The sequence below is a fragment of the Pithys albifrons genome, chromosome 3 (genome assembly GCF_047495875.1).
Source record: "Pithys albifrons albifrons isolate INPA30051 chromosome 3, PitAlb_v1, whole genome shotgun sequence".
NCBI lineage: Eukaryota > Metazoa > Chordata > Aves > Passeriformes > Thamnophilidae > Pithys > Pithys albifrons.
The window spans coordinates 98,709,643-98,725,176 of record NC_092460.1 but is presented as its reverse complement, the minus strand read 5'-3'; positions in this window follow the sequence as shown (position 1 = coordinate 98,725,176).

The window sequence follows — 15,534 nt, the reverse complement described above, 5'->3', positions numbered from 1 at the left end:
AGCAACCTGGTCTCTGGGAAGGTGTCCTGCCCATGCCAGGGGGTTGGAATGAGGTGGTTTTAAACCCTTGCACCCCAAACCATTCTGTCAATTCTGCAAGTGTTAACACTGACTTAGGGCAGGCAAATGCCCCTTGAAGCTCTACCTGTTTTATCACCCTTGAGTATAAAGGTTATGTGCTGGAACTTGTCCTGCCTACATCTAAATCTACTCTGCAACTTAGGCTGGACTAGGCATTTATTTAAACCTAGTTTAGTTCTTGAAATCAAATACCTGCTTAAAATGATTTGGTGCTAAAGGAAGGGCGGGCCAAGATCTATACTCTGAGGTCACAGCTGTCTTTGCCCTGAAGGCAGGGTAACAGAAGGTGCCACCTGCAAGTACAAGTTCCCTGCAAAGTTGGGGGTTTTTTGTGTTTTGGGCCTTTTTGGTTGGGGTTTTTTGGAGCGGCTTATTTTTTTTTCCCAAATTACTTACTTGTTTCTGGTTCCAGAGAAAAAGAGGGGAGAAAGGCAGGCAATAGTGTCATTTGATGTGATTTTCTGGAGCACATCTTGAGTGGATTTCTCCCATGTGATTGGAGGCTTGTCCTCTTCCAGCAGTTCTATCTCTGAAAGCTTGTTAGGAGCAAAAAAGGGTGAAAAGGTGCAGACCACTGTGTATCCCAGCTCAGCTCTGGGGTTACCTTCTGCTGGCTGATATGCAGCCCTTGCCCTGGTCTGCCCTGGGGTGTCAGAGCCTGTCAAGTTTTGCTTTGGGCAGGGCTTGCTGGGATGCACAGAGACCACTTCCCATTTTCTCTGATCTTAAGGACCCCTCACCAGGGAGGAGGTTCTCTTAAGTTTGATTGAGGCATCTCTAATAACATTTTCTAAGTGGACATGCAGATATGCAAGGCTGGGGCAATGCTCAACCCTGCAAGTGTCCTGAGGGCAGGGAGGACCCATGCTTTCTGGGAAATCCAGAAACCACAAGATTTTATTTATTTTTAGGGTTTTTTTCTTTTTAATCTCTAGCAGACCAGCCATCTCTGACCCAGGCAGAGATGAAACACTGGTCTTATTTTAGAGCAAAGAGTGTAGCCTTGTATCCACCTCCCAGGGAGTCCCACACCAGTGTCAGGACTCTGATAAGGCCTCCCGATGAGTGGGGCTGAGGTTACACGTAGCCACAACATCATTTCAGCTCTTCTGCCTTCCCCAGCCAGGCAGGGTCTGTTTTGAAGTCGTAACAACCTTGTCCTTGCAGGGGAAGCACAAGGGGAAGGCTTTGCCTCCTGGAGTGTGGCTGTGGGTGGCACTTCCAAGGCTTCTCTTAAAGAAAATACCCCTTCCAAAAAGCTGCTTCGCCTCTTTCCACGTGCCTGATGTGCTTGTATCAAGATATCCGTGCAGGAGAGCCAAGTAAGGGAGGGGAGTCAATGTCAAAGCCATCCCAGACAGAATCCTTTATTATTCCTCCATGTGATACACTTTGTAGCATCACAGAGAAGTTCCTCGAGGCAAGGCAGCTTTAAAGGTTATACTTGACAGCAGGAACATTTCCCTGCTCCCAGTCAAGTCCTGTTTTTATTAAAATAAAAGAAAAATAACCCCCCAGCTCACTGCTGGCTAACAGGAGGACAAGAGCTTGTGATTGCTTAAAAAAAAAAAAAAAAAGGACAGCCCAGTCACGCTGTCTGACTCAGCTCTGATTGATGGCTCAGGAATGTGTCTGGGATTAAATAAACCACGGGCAAACCTTTACAATGCAACACGTTGGATGAAGCCCAGCCAGCACCGGCTCACCTGCCTCTGGCTGGGGAGTGACAGTCCTCACATGATGGGATTGGAGGGGATTTTCTTGGGTTTCGTCCATCTGTGAGAAAAAAAAAGAAATTGATATTTTCAGGAATTGCTTTGCAAGGACTCCGGTAGGAATTATTTGCAACAGGTCCAGGTATCCAGGTGCATTTGTGCACTTTTGCTACAACAAACACATCCTGGGAAAGAATATATTTGTGCCGAAATATGGAAAATTCATTTTGCAGCTCTGCACTGAACCATGTAAATCACAGCCCTGCTGCTCCATGCTGAACCCTGCTCAATGTCAGGGTCCCTTCCCCATCCCCATGCTGGGCTCAGAGCCCAGGCTTCATTCATGGGCAAGGGAAAGCTGCCTGGATGTGAATATTTGACCCTCCCACTTCCCTTGCTCATGGGTCCACCCGTGTTCTCTCTAAGGCTGAGGGGTGCAGTGGGGCAGCACCAGGCTCCTCTCCTGAGCTGCCCCTTCCCCAGGTGTGTAACAGCCTATTCTTTCTCATTCCCCGGGTGTGAAAGAGCCCATTGCGTGGTCAGGCTCAGTGTGGGTCTGAAGGGTGCAAACTCACTCCTGGCAATTTCATGCCCCAGATAAAACCCTCCTGGTGTGGCTACCTGAGCCTTTCTTCTCCCACCTCACCCCTGTCCATTGAGGGGTCCCCTGGCCCCACACATCTCTGTCAGCCTCCCCAGTCAAGAGGACAAGGGTTCCACACTGGTCCCATCCTTCATCTCATCTGCCTTCAAGGGAATCACCACTGGCTGCTGCTCCCCTTCTTCCTGCCACCCCATTGTGGCACTGACAGCCTCTTCCACCTCTGGCCATGCATGCCTTGGCTGTTCACCTGGCAACATCACACTAACAGTGTCAAAAAACCACTCAGACTTTTGATGTTTTTTTGGAAACCTCTCTAAATTTACAATGGTAAGTAAAAGAGCCTCATCTAGAAGATAAAAGGGCAACAGAAGCCATGACACCAGCAACAGTTATCCAGTCTGGAGCTGAACCTGTTTCAATGGTCCTAAGCCCTGTGAATTGGTCCTGCTGGAGAAACCTCCTCCTTCAGCCCCTCTGTTACCCCCCTGACCACTGCAGAGCATCTTCTCAGCCCTGCTTCCCTCCCTGCCCAGCAACAAGGAGCAGCCATCAGATCTGTCTGGAAACACTTCTGCCTTGGAGCTGCTGCTCAGGAAGAGCTGGACAGTGACATATCCCTTGTGACAAGCCCCTTGCAATGTCCTGGATAAATGCACAGAGATATTTTTTTCAGACAACAGGCCACTTGAGAAATGAGATTGTGTCATTTCCCCAGCCATGTGCTTTTTCTTTGTAATCTCTTCCCTCTTGGGTTTGGCTTGGATGATCTGGCCACTGTTTGCAGAGCTGTTGTTCTCCACAGCCATGGCAGGACTCAGAGGAGACCTTGAAGGTTTGGTCACTTGGCTCTGCTGAGAGTGCTTCTGGGAAGGAACTGGTTAGAAAAAGTGAATTGAAAGTGAATTTGGTTGCTAGTAGTGCTGGAAACATGACACAGATGGAGAAACTGGTAAGAGCCAGTATCAGAATGGTTGACTTGCCCCCAAAATAGCTGATCTAGTTGAAGATGTTCCTGCTTGTTGCAGGGAAGTTGGACCTTTAAAGGTCACTTCCAACCCAAACTATTCTACAAGTCTGTTTTATTATTACATTCTGTGAAATTCATTTACAGTTCCTGTATCCACAAAATTGGCTTAATGTCTCATGGTCTGCCTGGAAGTGCCCTGCTGCATCCTGCTCATCCTTTGTCCTTCTCCCTGACCCAACCCAAGGACCTGTGCCTCGTCTGGGAAGGCCATGAGTGGACCCAGTCCTTGCTGCTGCTGAGTCCAGGCTGGGCTCTGTGGCCTGGGAAACCTTCACTGTCAGGGTTGCTCTGTGGTTTCTGTGTGGTCTGATGCACCATTCAACATGTGTCAACATGAGCCAGAGCAACAGAATATGAAGAAATCACAGAATCACAGAATGGTTTGGGTTGGAAGGAACCATAAATATCATCCAATTCCAACACCCTGCCATAGGAAGAGGCACTTTCCACTAGACCAGGTTGCTCAGCACCCCATCCAACCTGACCTTGTACATTCCCAGGGTGGGTCAACACTTCCAGGGATGGTTCTGAGTGTTGCCAGGGCCCCAGTCTCCTGGTGGTCTCTTCCCTCATGAGCCACCACTATCCCTTGAGGACCCAGAAGTTCAACCCAGCTGATGATGGGCTACATCACTTGAGATGCCTTCTAAAACCTTACCTCCCGCAATCCTAGGGAAAATCTGATTTGCAACCTGATAAGACCATGACAGGTTACTGAATCTGGTGAGCTTCGTGACCAGCCAGATAAAACCCAACTGATGCATCTGTCCATCCAACTTGCTGCACAGTGAGACTTAATTTCTTGCTGATCTAAGACTCAGAGCTACCACAATCTGGAGGGATGATGATAAGACATTGTTCAGGATCCCACAGGCTTTGTGAATTGCTTCTCCCTCTGGTACAAGGTGCAGACTCTGATACTGCATTCACTCCTAGCCAGACACACAGCAAACATTTGGTCTCCTTCACTGCTACAAGAGGCATCTGAGTGCTTTTTGTACTGAAATTGGTGTTGGTGGTTCGGTGCAAAAGTCAGAAAAGTGGGTGGCAGCAGAGGTTGCCACCAGAAAACACCGTTGAATTAGAGCTACAAAGAGAAACAATAATTAAGACCTAACGAATAATTACCATAGTGGAGGGCAGCTCAAGAATGAGCACACAGCCCCAAATCCAGATATTTCTAGCTGCAGCTCAAAACCCCACAATTAAGCTGTGCTTTTGGTCATTATGAGGAGGTATTTCCAGAGCTGGGTCTTCCTGCTCACTGCCTTTATTCACCAAAATGACTGGCTGAGCATCAGCAGAAAGAAACCCCAGCATTTTGATAAATGTCATCCAAACCAGATTGGAGAGCCTGCATTAGCCTCTGTTGGATGCCTCCACCAAAGCTGGATGCCAGCCTGTGGGCAGAGCTGGAGCTCAAGAGAGAAGGATTTGTGGCTAGGAGGGGATGTATTGGTTTAGAGGTTGGTGGTACCTAAAAATACTGATGTCCTCTCTTGGGAGTTCCACCACATGGCAGCACAGAGAAGCAAGTGTCACCATGCATTTTGCTGGTTCTTGGTCCATCTCTACCCACTCATTTCTCCAGGGCACTGATCCATCAGTAACAAAGGGAAGGAGGCTGTAGCTTTCACAGGGGTACCTGCAAGCACAGTGTCCTCAGGGGTGTCTCTACAGCCACTGACCTGAATTTCAGGTTGATGGCACAAGTGTTAATGGCTGATTTCCTTCCCAACTCTCACACTGGTGATACTGCAAGGATTGTGACTTCCCCTGGCTGTTCCAGGGTTGCTCTTTTACCTTCCAGAGAGTATTAATGTCACCCGCTCCAATGGGTGACACCACATTACCAACCAGGCACCCTGTCTCAGTCACTCTTCCTCCTGCCAGCCTTGACTCACCTGTGACAAGTGGCAGATGTGCTGTCCTGCCATGCATCCACCTTACTCCTCCCAACTGCCTCCTCCTTCAGTATTCACTTGGCATTTGAAGTGTGACACATTCGTCTCTTGCTCTGCATTTTCTGTGCAATGTGAAGGCATCTCCCAAACCTGTTCTCCCTGAGCAGGACCCCAAGGCCACCTTTTATCCTCTGACAGACTACAGGCATCCTGCTCATTCTCCCATTCCATAATTGCTCAATCTCCAATGGCAGCTCCTTGTGCACAGTTGCTGCTCTATCTGTAGAATCATATAATCATGGAATGGCTTGGGTTGGAAGGGATCTTAAAGACCATCTGTTTCAACCCCCCTTGCCATGGGCAGGGAAACCTTCCTTTAGATAAAGTTGCTTGGAACCTCATCCAACAGGCCATGAACTATTCCAGAGATGGGGCATCCACACCTTCTCTGGGAAATCTGTGCGGGTGCAAGGGTTAGATGTCAGGGTTTTTTGGGTCTGCCCTGGTGAGAGAGATGAGAGAAAAGACCTGGAAGTCATGCCCAGGGCATGTTCTTGGAGTAGGAGTTTGTCCTTCCTACTGTCTACAGTGTCACAGTCATTGCCACAAACGCAAATGTCTTTCCAACCACCATATTACTTTACCTTTTTAATATTTTCTCACATTTTTTTCCTGTTATCCATTTGGGCACATTCTCAATGCCATTTTCACACCATCACAGACCCCACTGGCACAGATGACCCCACCTTTTTGAAGCTACTTGGGGTGGGGAAGTCATTATCTGGCTATAAATTACCCAGAAAGGACTGGCTGTTATATAAGCAAGGCAAAATAAAATAATAAAGCACTAATATTCACCATAGTTCATTTGCAATAATGACTGAGATACCTTTCAAGACTTGCTGAACCAGTGTACAGGTTCATAGTGAGTATTTCTGAGCATGGCCATTGCTCAGTGACTAATTTAAGCCTCCTCTTTTGTCACAATTTTACCTGTGATGGGGTTTGTTGCAGAGGTGAGAGAAATGTATCTGCATTTCTGACATAAAATCAGTGGCAGGAGTCAGGAAATCCTAGAGAGAGATGGGACTGGGAAGAAAATGAAGAAGATCTGTTGTAATAAAGGGTTTTCAAGAGTCATGGTTACATCTGGCTGAAAACCAAGGATCTCGGTTCACCAGAGATCTTTTTAAAACATAAATAAAAATATCTCCTTGTCCAAATGGGATGGAAATTGATATTTTTCAAAATTTCCAAAGCTCCTTTTGTCCTTATGAACTGACATATCATTTTCCCTGTTTTGCTGAAGATGCTTTAAAAAAAAAAGTGTTGGCTTTTTTGCCAAAACATTCCTTTGTTGGAAAACACCACACTGAACTAACTTGCACTAATGCTGGGAGAAGAAGCATCACTGATGAACAATGGGGCCTGACCCTTTATCACTCAAGAAAGATAAAATGGGGTTTTCTTTTCCTGTGTCTTGCACAGGTCTGGACACCCACCTTGTCTACACAGCAGGTCACCTCCAGGCTGGGAGACCCAACAGAGAGGAGCTCTCTCAGGAATGCAGATGTGACTCAGCCCTGGTGCCTCTGACATCTCACCATCATCCCTTGAAATGCTCTTGGCAGCTCCATCAGCAATGCCCCAGATATGGGGAAAGGCTGGGAGGGGTAGCCACTAGCAAAAAGCCCACCTGTCTGCCCTTGGTGGTTTTAACACAGGTATTAATTACCTTCTTATCTGCTAAGCTGATCTGAACCTGTCTGCATCTTCCTCCTGAAGCTGCTCCTAGCAAAGCTCTGCTGCCCCTGTGCTCCAAGGGCTGGGAGCTGATTAGGGGCTGGGAGGATGTCATTCAGCCTGGGATGGCTTTTTGCCTTGGCTGTGAAGCCAATCTGCCTACAGAAAGGCTGACTCAGCAGAGCTGGGAGGGTTTAGCTAAGCCAGGCAATCACAGGACTGCCATGGGATGAACCCACACATGTGTTGGGCAGACTGGCTTTGGCTGTTGGGCTGCCATTGCAGTGGTTTGGTTGTGTGTCTGATAATTAGAGTTCTGCAGCTTCTTTAGGAGCCTTTTGAATTTTTTCTCCACAAATCCAACCTGGGAATCTGGCCCCTCTGGTATCTCCTGATGGCAGTGCAATGCATTGCACAATATTTCCCTTTTTGGTTGAGCTGATGAGTTTTTGGGCTTGTCTGGGGAAGATTTGGCTTCATGGCTTGTTGTTGCCACAGCCAGGATTTTTCCAAAGCATGATGTTTCCTAAGAGCATTCAGGACACCACACAGTCACAGTCTTCACCTCATACACTGGCTTGGGATGGAGTTCTCAGGTCTTTGGATCTCTTGCAGGTTATGGATCAAAATTATAGAAATATAGAATATCTCAGGTTGGAAGGAACCCATATGGATTATCGAGTCTAACTCCCTGCTCCCTCCAGAACTACCTAAAACTAAATCATCAGTGCAGAAAGAAATACCAGCAACAACTTATAAACACCTACTGCACAGAAAATCAACACTTCAGTGCAAATGAGCACAAGAAAACTGTCCACCTGCTCCAAAATGTGCTGTGTCTGCTACTGTGCAAAGGTCAGGTGAAATATTAAGCAGCTGCCAACTCCCTCAATTGTTTTGCAGAGCTGATTTGAGATAAACAGCTGTGGGACTCATTGCTGGAAGAGGTCTGGATCCTGTTTTGTAGGATGAAGTCCATGGCCAGGCTGTGTGGGAGATCCACACTAAGTCACCATCACATCTCCTGCTTCAGTACACAAATACCAGAGGTCGAGATACCTCTGGATGAGCCAGGGCTTAGGAATAAATCCACAGAAGGAAATGGACCTAATAGCAGTCGGAATCAGGCCTTGTCTCCTCTGGTGAACTGGATGTATTTTAGGCAGATCCCATTAGCTGCAACCGGGTCACCTGAGGTTATCATCACTGCTGAGACACAGCACAACAATGGAGTAATCAGCTACAAAACTGACATATTCCAGGGGGAAAATCCAGTAGCATCCTTTTCTAGGTAATTAATCAAGGGACCAAAGCAACTGTGAGCACAGAGCAGATGAAATCATTGTGGGTTGGTCATACCTGCAGTAAATAAAACTGTCACTGAGGTCGTTTCTGATGCTGACTGGGATTATTTATAGCCACTGTCTGTAGAAGTCCATCTGATCAGGCAGGGAGCGTAGGAGGGGCTGTTGCTGCTGGGAGAAATCCTCTATGTTTAAGTAAGGATGGGAATGCAGTCAGAGCCACACAAGATTCTTCTAGGTGAGCTTTTTTCCTAACTGGAAATATTGGTTTGTCAAAAATTGAAGCTTTCTGCATCTACATGCCAGGCTATGTTCATATGGGCAAACCAACAGGTTCAGAGCAAAGGCTGTGATCATCAGTGGTGTTTTGGTGCATCCCTGGTGCATGGCCTGGACTAGCCAGGACCAGTGATTGACAAATGCAGGTGATGCCAGGCTCAGGGATGGTTCCTGGATGCAACCACACTACACCCTCCACCCAGTCTGGGGATGTGCTTCAGCTGAGGGGGGTCTCCTGTCCAAAGAGACTCTTCCAAAATAAATCAGAGTGCTCAAATTAGCTTCTTATTTGAGGCAGACTGAGAAAGATCTTGACTAAAGATGCAGTCCATGCACCACGAGATTCTGTGGGTTATACCTATGGTATCTGTGAACACAGCTGAGGGCAGTATCCTGCTGTCATGAGGACAATGAACATGATGGATGAACTGGATAAGACTGGGAGCAGCTGGGTGAGGAGCAGAGCAGGGGCCATATGAACATGATTCAATCATGGCCATCCTGTGCATTGCCCCAGGAAAGTCCCAACACTCAGAGAGAAACACCATCACAACAACTGTGTCCCCATTGCTTGCATGTGGAGGGGGATAGTTGTGGGAAACCACCTGCTTCACAGGGTTTGAGGGAAGAGGCAGAAAATGTTTTCCTCTTCAGATGCATGTCAGCTCTGGTCACTGAAGGACTGAAAGTTGCCTGTTGTGCTGGTCTCTGATCCTGTATGTATGTAAATCAGCCCAAGGCAGGTCTGCCCTTGGTGGACATATTTTATTTTATTACTATCATTGTGGTCTTTGTTACTATCACTATTATTATGTCTGGGAGTGCAATGAGCTCATCTGTGCATCTTGGGAGCCTGGAGGTCAGAGAAGGATCCAGAGAGTGGGTTCAGTAGAGCTCTGTTGGATCCCAAACCCTATGTTTGGTTTCTTTGTCCAGGGTCTATGAACAGAAGTGGTAAATTCCCTCATTCCTCATCCTCTGCAATTCCCAGAATTATTTCACTGATTCCTGGAGGGATACATTTCTGTGACAGCCTCTAGGAAGGGTCACCTACCTGCCTGGATCTCCAGTGGTTTGACTGACCAGTGAAAGTTCATGGGAAAGATGACAAATCCAGGGTTCAAATGTGAAGTTCATTTTCCTTTCAGATATAGCCAGGACAACTCTCAAAAGGAAGCCAAGGTGGAAACACATCCTTCCTGCCTTCCAGAGCCAACATCCTCCTTCCTCTCACATGGTCCCAGTTAAGTGTTTTCTGCAATCCTGAGACCTGTCATTAAACAATCCCAAGCAGAGTTCCCATAGGGCACATCAACTCACCTTACTTTGGTCACTACTTTCTGGTTTAGAATCTGCTGGGGTGGGTGGTTGCAGGAGAGATCATGTTGTCTAATGGGGCAGATAATCACTGAATCACAGAATAGCTGGGGTTGGAGGTGACCTTAAAGATCAACCATTTCTAGCCCTGTTGCCATGAGCAGAGACACCTTCCACTAGACCAGGTTGCTCCAAGCCCCATCCAGTCTGGCCTGGAACACTTCCAGGGATGGGGCAACCACAATTTCTCTGGGCAACCCGTACCAGTGTCTTAGTACCCTTTGAGTAAAGAATTTCTCCAGAACATCTAACCCAAATCTCTGCTCTTTTAGTTTAAAACTACTCCACCTTATCATATCATTATCTGCTGGTGGATCAGTGGAGTCATAAAACACAGGACAACCTGTAACTGATATCCAGACTGGATATTTACCCTCTCTTTAACCTCTTGACATTGCATTTATTAGTGCTGATGTTTTGCTTTACAACCTGTCTTGCCTGGCAGGTGCTGCCACTGCTTCTTTTGCCATCAACAACCAGGCTTTAATTATGTATTCCTCTCCAATGGATTGGAAAAATATATCAGCAACCAGGCTAAATTAAAAAACTGTTGGACTTCAGGTGTATTTTTCCATCTGTTTCTATAAAGCCTGCAGAAGGCAGGCAGGTTTGGCTCCTCCCTTGAAGAAGAAACTCTGGAGGCAGACAGGGTCTGTGAGTACAGCGGTATTTCAAGCTGTGGGTAGTTAGTTTCTGTCAGCAAATGCAGCCCTTTCGCTGCATGTGGTGAGTGGAAGAAGTGACTGAGATTTGCATCTTTGCCTGGCACTGGCTTGGAGATGAGAAGCAGCTCAGCTGCTCAAAACCAGAGTCATGGCTGTGATCACACGGGGGGGAAGAGGGGAAGCGAGGGGGAGGGTGTCACCACATGTCACAGACAGCCATTTCCAGTAACTGGTGTGTGCTTAGGCAAAGCTCATGTTTAATTTACCACCAGGCAGATGTTGGAAAGCTCTCAGGCTGCTTGGTCACAGGGCTTGAAGTCTCCTTGTTCTTTGCTGTTGCTGCAACAGGCGCAGCCAGCAACACGGATCTTATGATCCATCTCTATATGTGGTCATCTGGTGAGAAGGTTTCTTCCAGTTAATTAATTTGAACTGTGATTGAAGTGAATGCTGGGCAGCATCACAAGAAGCATGGGCAGCAGGTCAAGGGAGGGGATTCTGCCCCTTTAGTCCCCTCTTGTGAGACCCCATCTGCAGAGCTGCCTCCAGCACTTGGGCCCCCCAACATCAGAAGGATGTGGAGTTGCTGGAGTGAGTCCAGAGAATGCCATGGAGATGGTCTGAGAGCTGGAGCCCCTCTGCTCTGGAGCCAGGCTGCCAGAGCTGGGGGTGTTCACTTGGAGAAGAGAAGGCTCCAGGGAAACCTTAAAGTACCTTCCTGTACCTGAAGATGGATTATAAAAAAGAGAGAGGGTGGCTTTTGACATGGACAGATAGTGATAAGACAAAGGAGAACAATTTTAAACTAAAAGAGGAGAGATTTGGATTAGATGTTATAAAGAAATTCTTTCCTGAAAGGGTACTAACACACTGGAAGAGATTGCCCAGAGGCTGTTGTTGTCCCATCCCTGGAAGTGTTCAAGGCCAGGTTGGATGTGGTTTGAAGCAACCTGGTCTAGTGAAAGGTGTCCTTACTCATGGCAGGGCGCTGGAACTAGATGGTTTTTAAGGTCCCTTCCAATCCAAACCATTCTGTGATTCTATGAATTTATGAATTGGTCTGGGAGAACTGCTCTCTTGGCCCAGGATGCTTGAGGACAGGCATTGCTGGACCTGGATTTGGCCCTGCCAGAGCCCCACATCTAAATTGCATGAGATGGGATCAGGTGCTTTGGTTTACCTGGAACAGGGCTCCTGTCACAGCTCCTTCTGGCTTTGCCCAGGAGATGGATGTCAGAGGTGTCAAACTCCTTGACTTTGCCTTTGGAAACTCAAGTCCTCAAGTCAGGAAATTACAGGACAATTAGATCATGAGGGCAGGACCCAGAGGCTGACCAAGATGCCACTATTATTGCACCAGGACTTCCAGGGATGTGGAGCTGTGGACAGGCCTTTGCCATGTTGAATTAACAACCCACATGGTTTCATGCAGATCCCAGACACTGTGCACTGGGAAGGCAGTGTGGGTGGGAGGGGAGGAGATGAGGATCCAAACCATATCCATTCTTTAGGTGCATATATCTAGCAAATTCCTTTCTAGCTACTGTTTGCTTTACAGAACATGCTGGGAACAGAGTTTATTAGTTATGCAAAACTGCTTGATTATGAAAATGAAGTCTCAGATGAGGTAAACTAGCCAGTCGTGAAGTCCACAACAACAACAACAACAGAAATAGAGGTTTTAGAGAGATGCAAAACCAGCCCTCTGCTGGGAGAAATGGTCTGGTTGCTAGTCCAGGGCTGTGCATCAGTTCCTATCTCATCTCCCAGACAGTGCACTGGCTCCTCGTCTCCTCCTTCTCTTGCCCACGGGATGTTTTAGCTCCTGCAGTGAGCAAAGAGAAAGGCATATGTGACCTAAATCAGGTTTTACTTCTGCTCACATCCCTCCAGCTTGAGTAAGCAGCAGCAGAGGATGTGACTGAGAGCACATACGGTGCCTCGTCAACACCTCCTCTGCTCCAGGTCTTCTTCCCCCTTCGCCAGAGGTGAGCTTGACTCACTCTGTGTTTAGAGATGCTTCTCCTTTCCCCACACCTCTCATTAACCCTCCCTGATCAGCCGGTCTCCAGCCCACCTCTGCAGCCTTTCCTGCTACGCGGAGCAGTGCTGTCCGACAGGACCGACCTCCCAAACCCCACCGGAGGGCTGGGAAAGGACGGGAAAAACCCCGGAGACCGACAAAACAAACACAAAAAAGGCCTCACTTGATCAGCCTAAGTGCCAGCCCCACCCTGGGGTGTGGAATAAACACTGGCAGGTATTTATTCATTGCTACTCAGCATCCAAATATTTGTTTCTCTGTGTCACAGGGGCACGCACTCACATCCATGGGGGATGGATGCCTTCATTCCCAGCAACCCTGGGCACACTTGTCTGCTAAGGCAGGGGAGGAAAAGATCTGGCAGGAATTGTTATAAATATGCTGGGATTTCTAGCGATTTGACGTTTAGATGCACAAAGATATTTCTTTTTAGATATCCGAACCTCTGCACCACACACTGGTCTATCCATTTACAATCTTGCACTCACAAATGTTTGCATACATATGTATGTATGCAGAAGGATTTGGCATACATGTATATCTGTCCACCCACATTCACCTACGTATGAGTGAGTACACAGTGCTGGAAATGATAATCTGGATGCCTTGGCATTAATAATGCATAAATCTGATGTTTGCAGAAGTGAATATGCAGCAGATGATGCCGTTTCAGTCTTGGCATACACACACATGTATATTTTTTCTCCATCTGTCTAGGTATGAACAAATAGGTGTGCTTAACACCAGTAAGTACTTCTATGGGAATGCTTATGGGATGAATTCAGTTAGCACAGAGCACTGGTTAGCCTAAGCAGAGTAAACCCTAGCAGAAAAAAATAATTAAAAATGATAGAATAGTTTGTGTTGGAAGGGACCTTAAAGACCACCTCATTCCAACTGTCCTGCCTCAGGCAGGGGCACCTTCCACTAGACCACGTTGCTTCAAATCCCGTCCAACCTGGCATTGGACACTTCCAGGGATGGGACATCCACAGCTTCTCTGGGCAACCTGTGCCAGTGGCTCACCACCCCCACAGGGAAGAATGTTTTCCCAATATCTGATCTAAACCTACTCTCTGTCAGTTTGAAGCCATTCCCCTTTATCCAATCACTACATGCCCTTGCAAATTGTTTCAGTTCATGATATATATATATATACATATATAAAAATATAAATAAATGCAAATATATATGTATATATATATGTATATGTGTGTGTATGTGTGTGTGTGTGTGTGTGTGTGTGTGTGTATACATATGCCTGTTGTATTTGGCATAATCAAAATTAAGCCATCAAGGTCCTGATGATCTTGATGTAACTACCAAGAGAAGGATGAAATGTCCAAATGTGACTAAAGAGGATAAGTTTCTGGTTAACCCCATAACAACTGAAGTGCTTCATCCACTGACTGACTTAATTACGCTGCAGGTAAAACGTGGAGGTGTGGCAGGTGAGAGAAGAGCTTTAACTGTGAGCACACACAAGCAGTGATAACAACCCTTTGATCTGTCCCAGCTTTAAGGATGTTGGGGGAAATGTCTTTAGAGTAAGTTGGGTGGAAATGTTCACTGTGCGATTAGATAAGGGTGGTCAGTGAGAAGCTTAATATACTGTCTAAAGTGGTCATCATGACCTGATGATGTGATGAGTAAGGATGGGCTGCCAGAGGTCAGGGAACTGGCCCCAGGGGAAGGTTTTTTCCAATGTCTTCAAGGAAGTGAAAGGGAGGGAGTTTCTCAGCTACTCTGAGTAATTTATGGAGCTGGGATTGTATTCAGTTTAGATCCTTAAGGCATTTCACCATTGCCCTGGTGAGACTCGAGGATTTGAACTGATAACTGAAAGAAGCATTAATGACAACATGGAGATTCTTGTTCTGGCCCAAGTCTGGCTGCCCCTCTACTCACAGGCAATTATATACATGTTTTACCCTTGGCAGTGCCAATCTACTTTACAGTCTTTATGACATCAGTTTGGTAGGAAGACACAGGACTTTATTGAGATGTTCCAGCACCTGCAGTGCCCACAACGATGTTTGACTTCAAGAGGAAGGTGGGTGATGCCCAGCTCCCAGTGAAAAGCAGAGGGTGTGATGTCCAGTTTAGACTTAGGTGGCAAAATGTCCATGTGCCATTGACTCAATTGATTTGACAGTGAGCCAGGGTCAGGCAGACCAGGAGACTTTTAAAGATGGATAGAAGGCATAACTCATCTTAGTCACACAGAAAGTTGTTCAGTGTGGCACATATTGCACCTGAAGTCATCCTTCCCCTGCCTGTAAATGTGCATTTCTTCCACAGGTAGGTATCTACCCACATGTGGGAAAGACTCATATTTGCATTTCTCCGCTAAGAAACCTTTGTGGTCCCACACTCAAGCCACCAGAGGTATGGCCTCCTCTAGCCATACCACCACATGTACATCACCTACACATCAGGTCGAGGGAGCACCTTCCTCTACATTTTTTTCATGAAATCATCAGAAGGATAGGCCAGGGAAGACTGGGAGGTCAAGGTACTCTTGGTCGATCAGATGTGTCAAGTTCCACTTAAGATACAACATCTCCTATCAGATAAGAGGAACTATGTTGGCTTCTGACCCGAAATCCCAAGGCACAGGCTGTGACAAGTTCCCACAAGTCTCATGGTAACAGTGGCAGACAGTGGCTTGGAGCACTTCTGTAATCGGAGACACACTTCTGAGGCTATAAATGTAAATTGCATCTCCAGAGATTACTGAGATCAGAGAAAGGCCACCAGCTGCTCTGTGGCCATGCAGAACCCTCCAAAC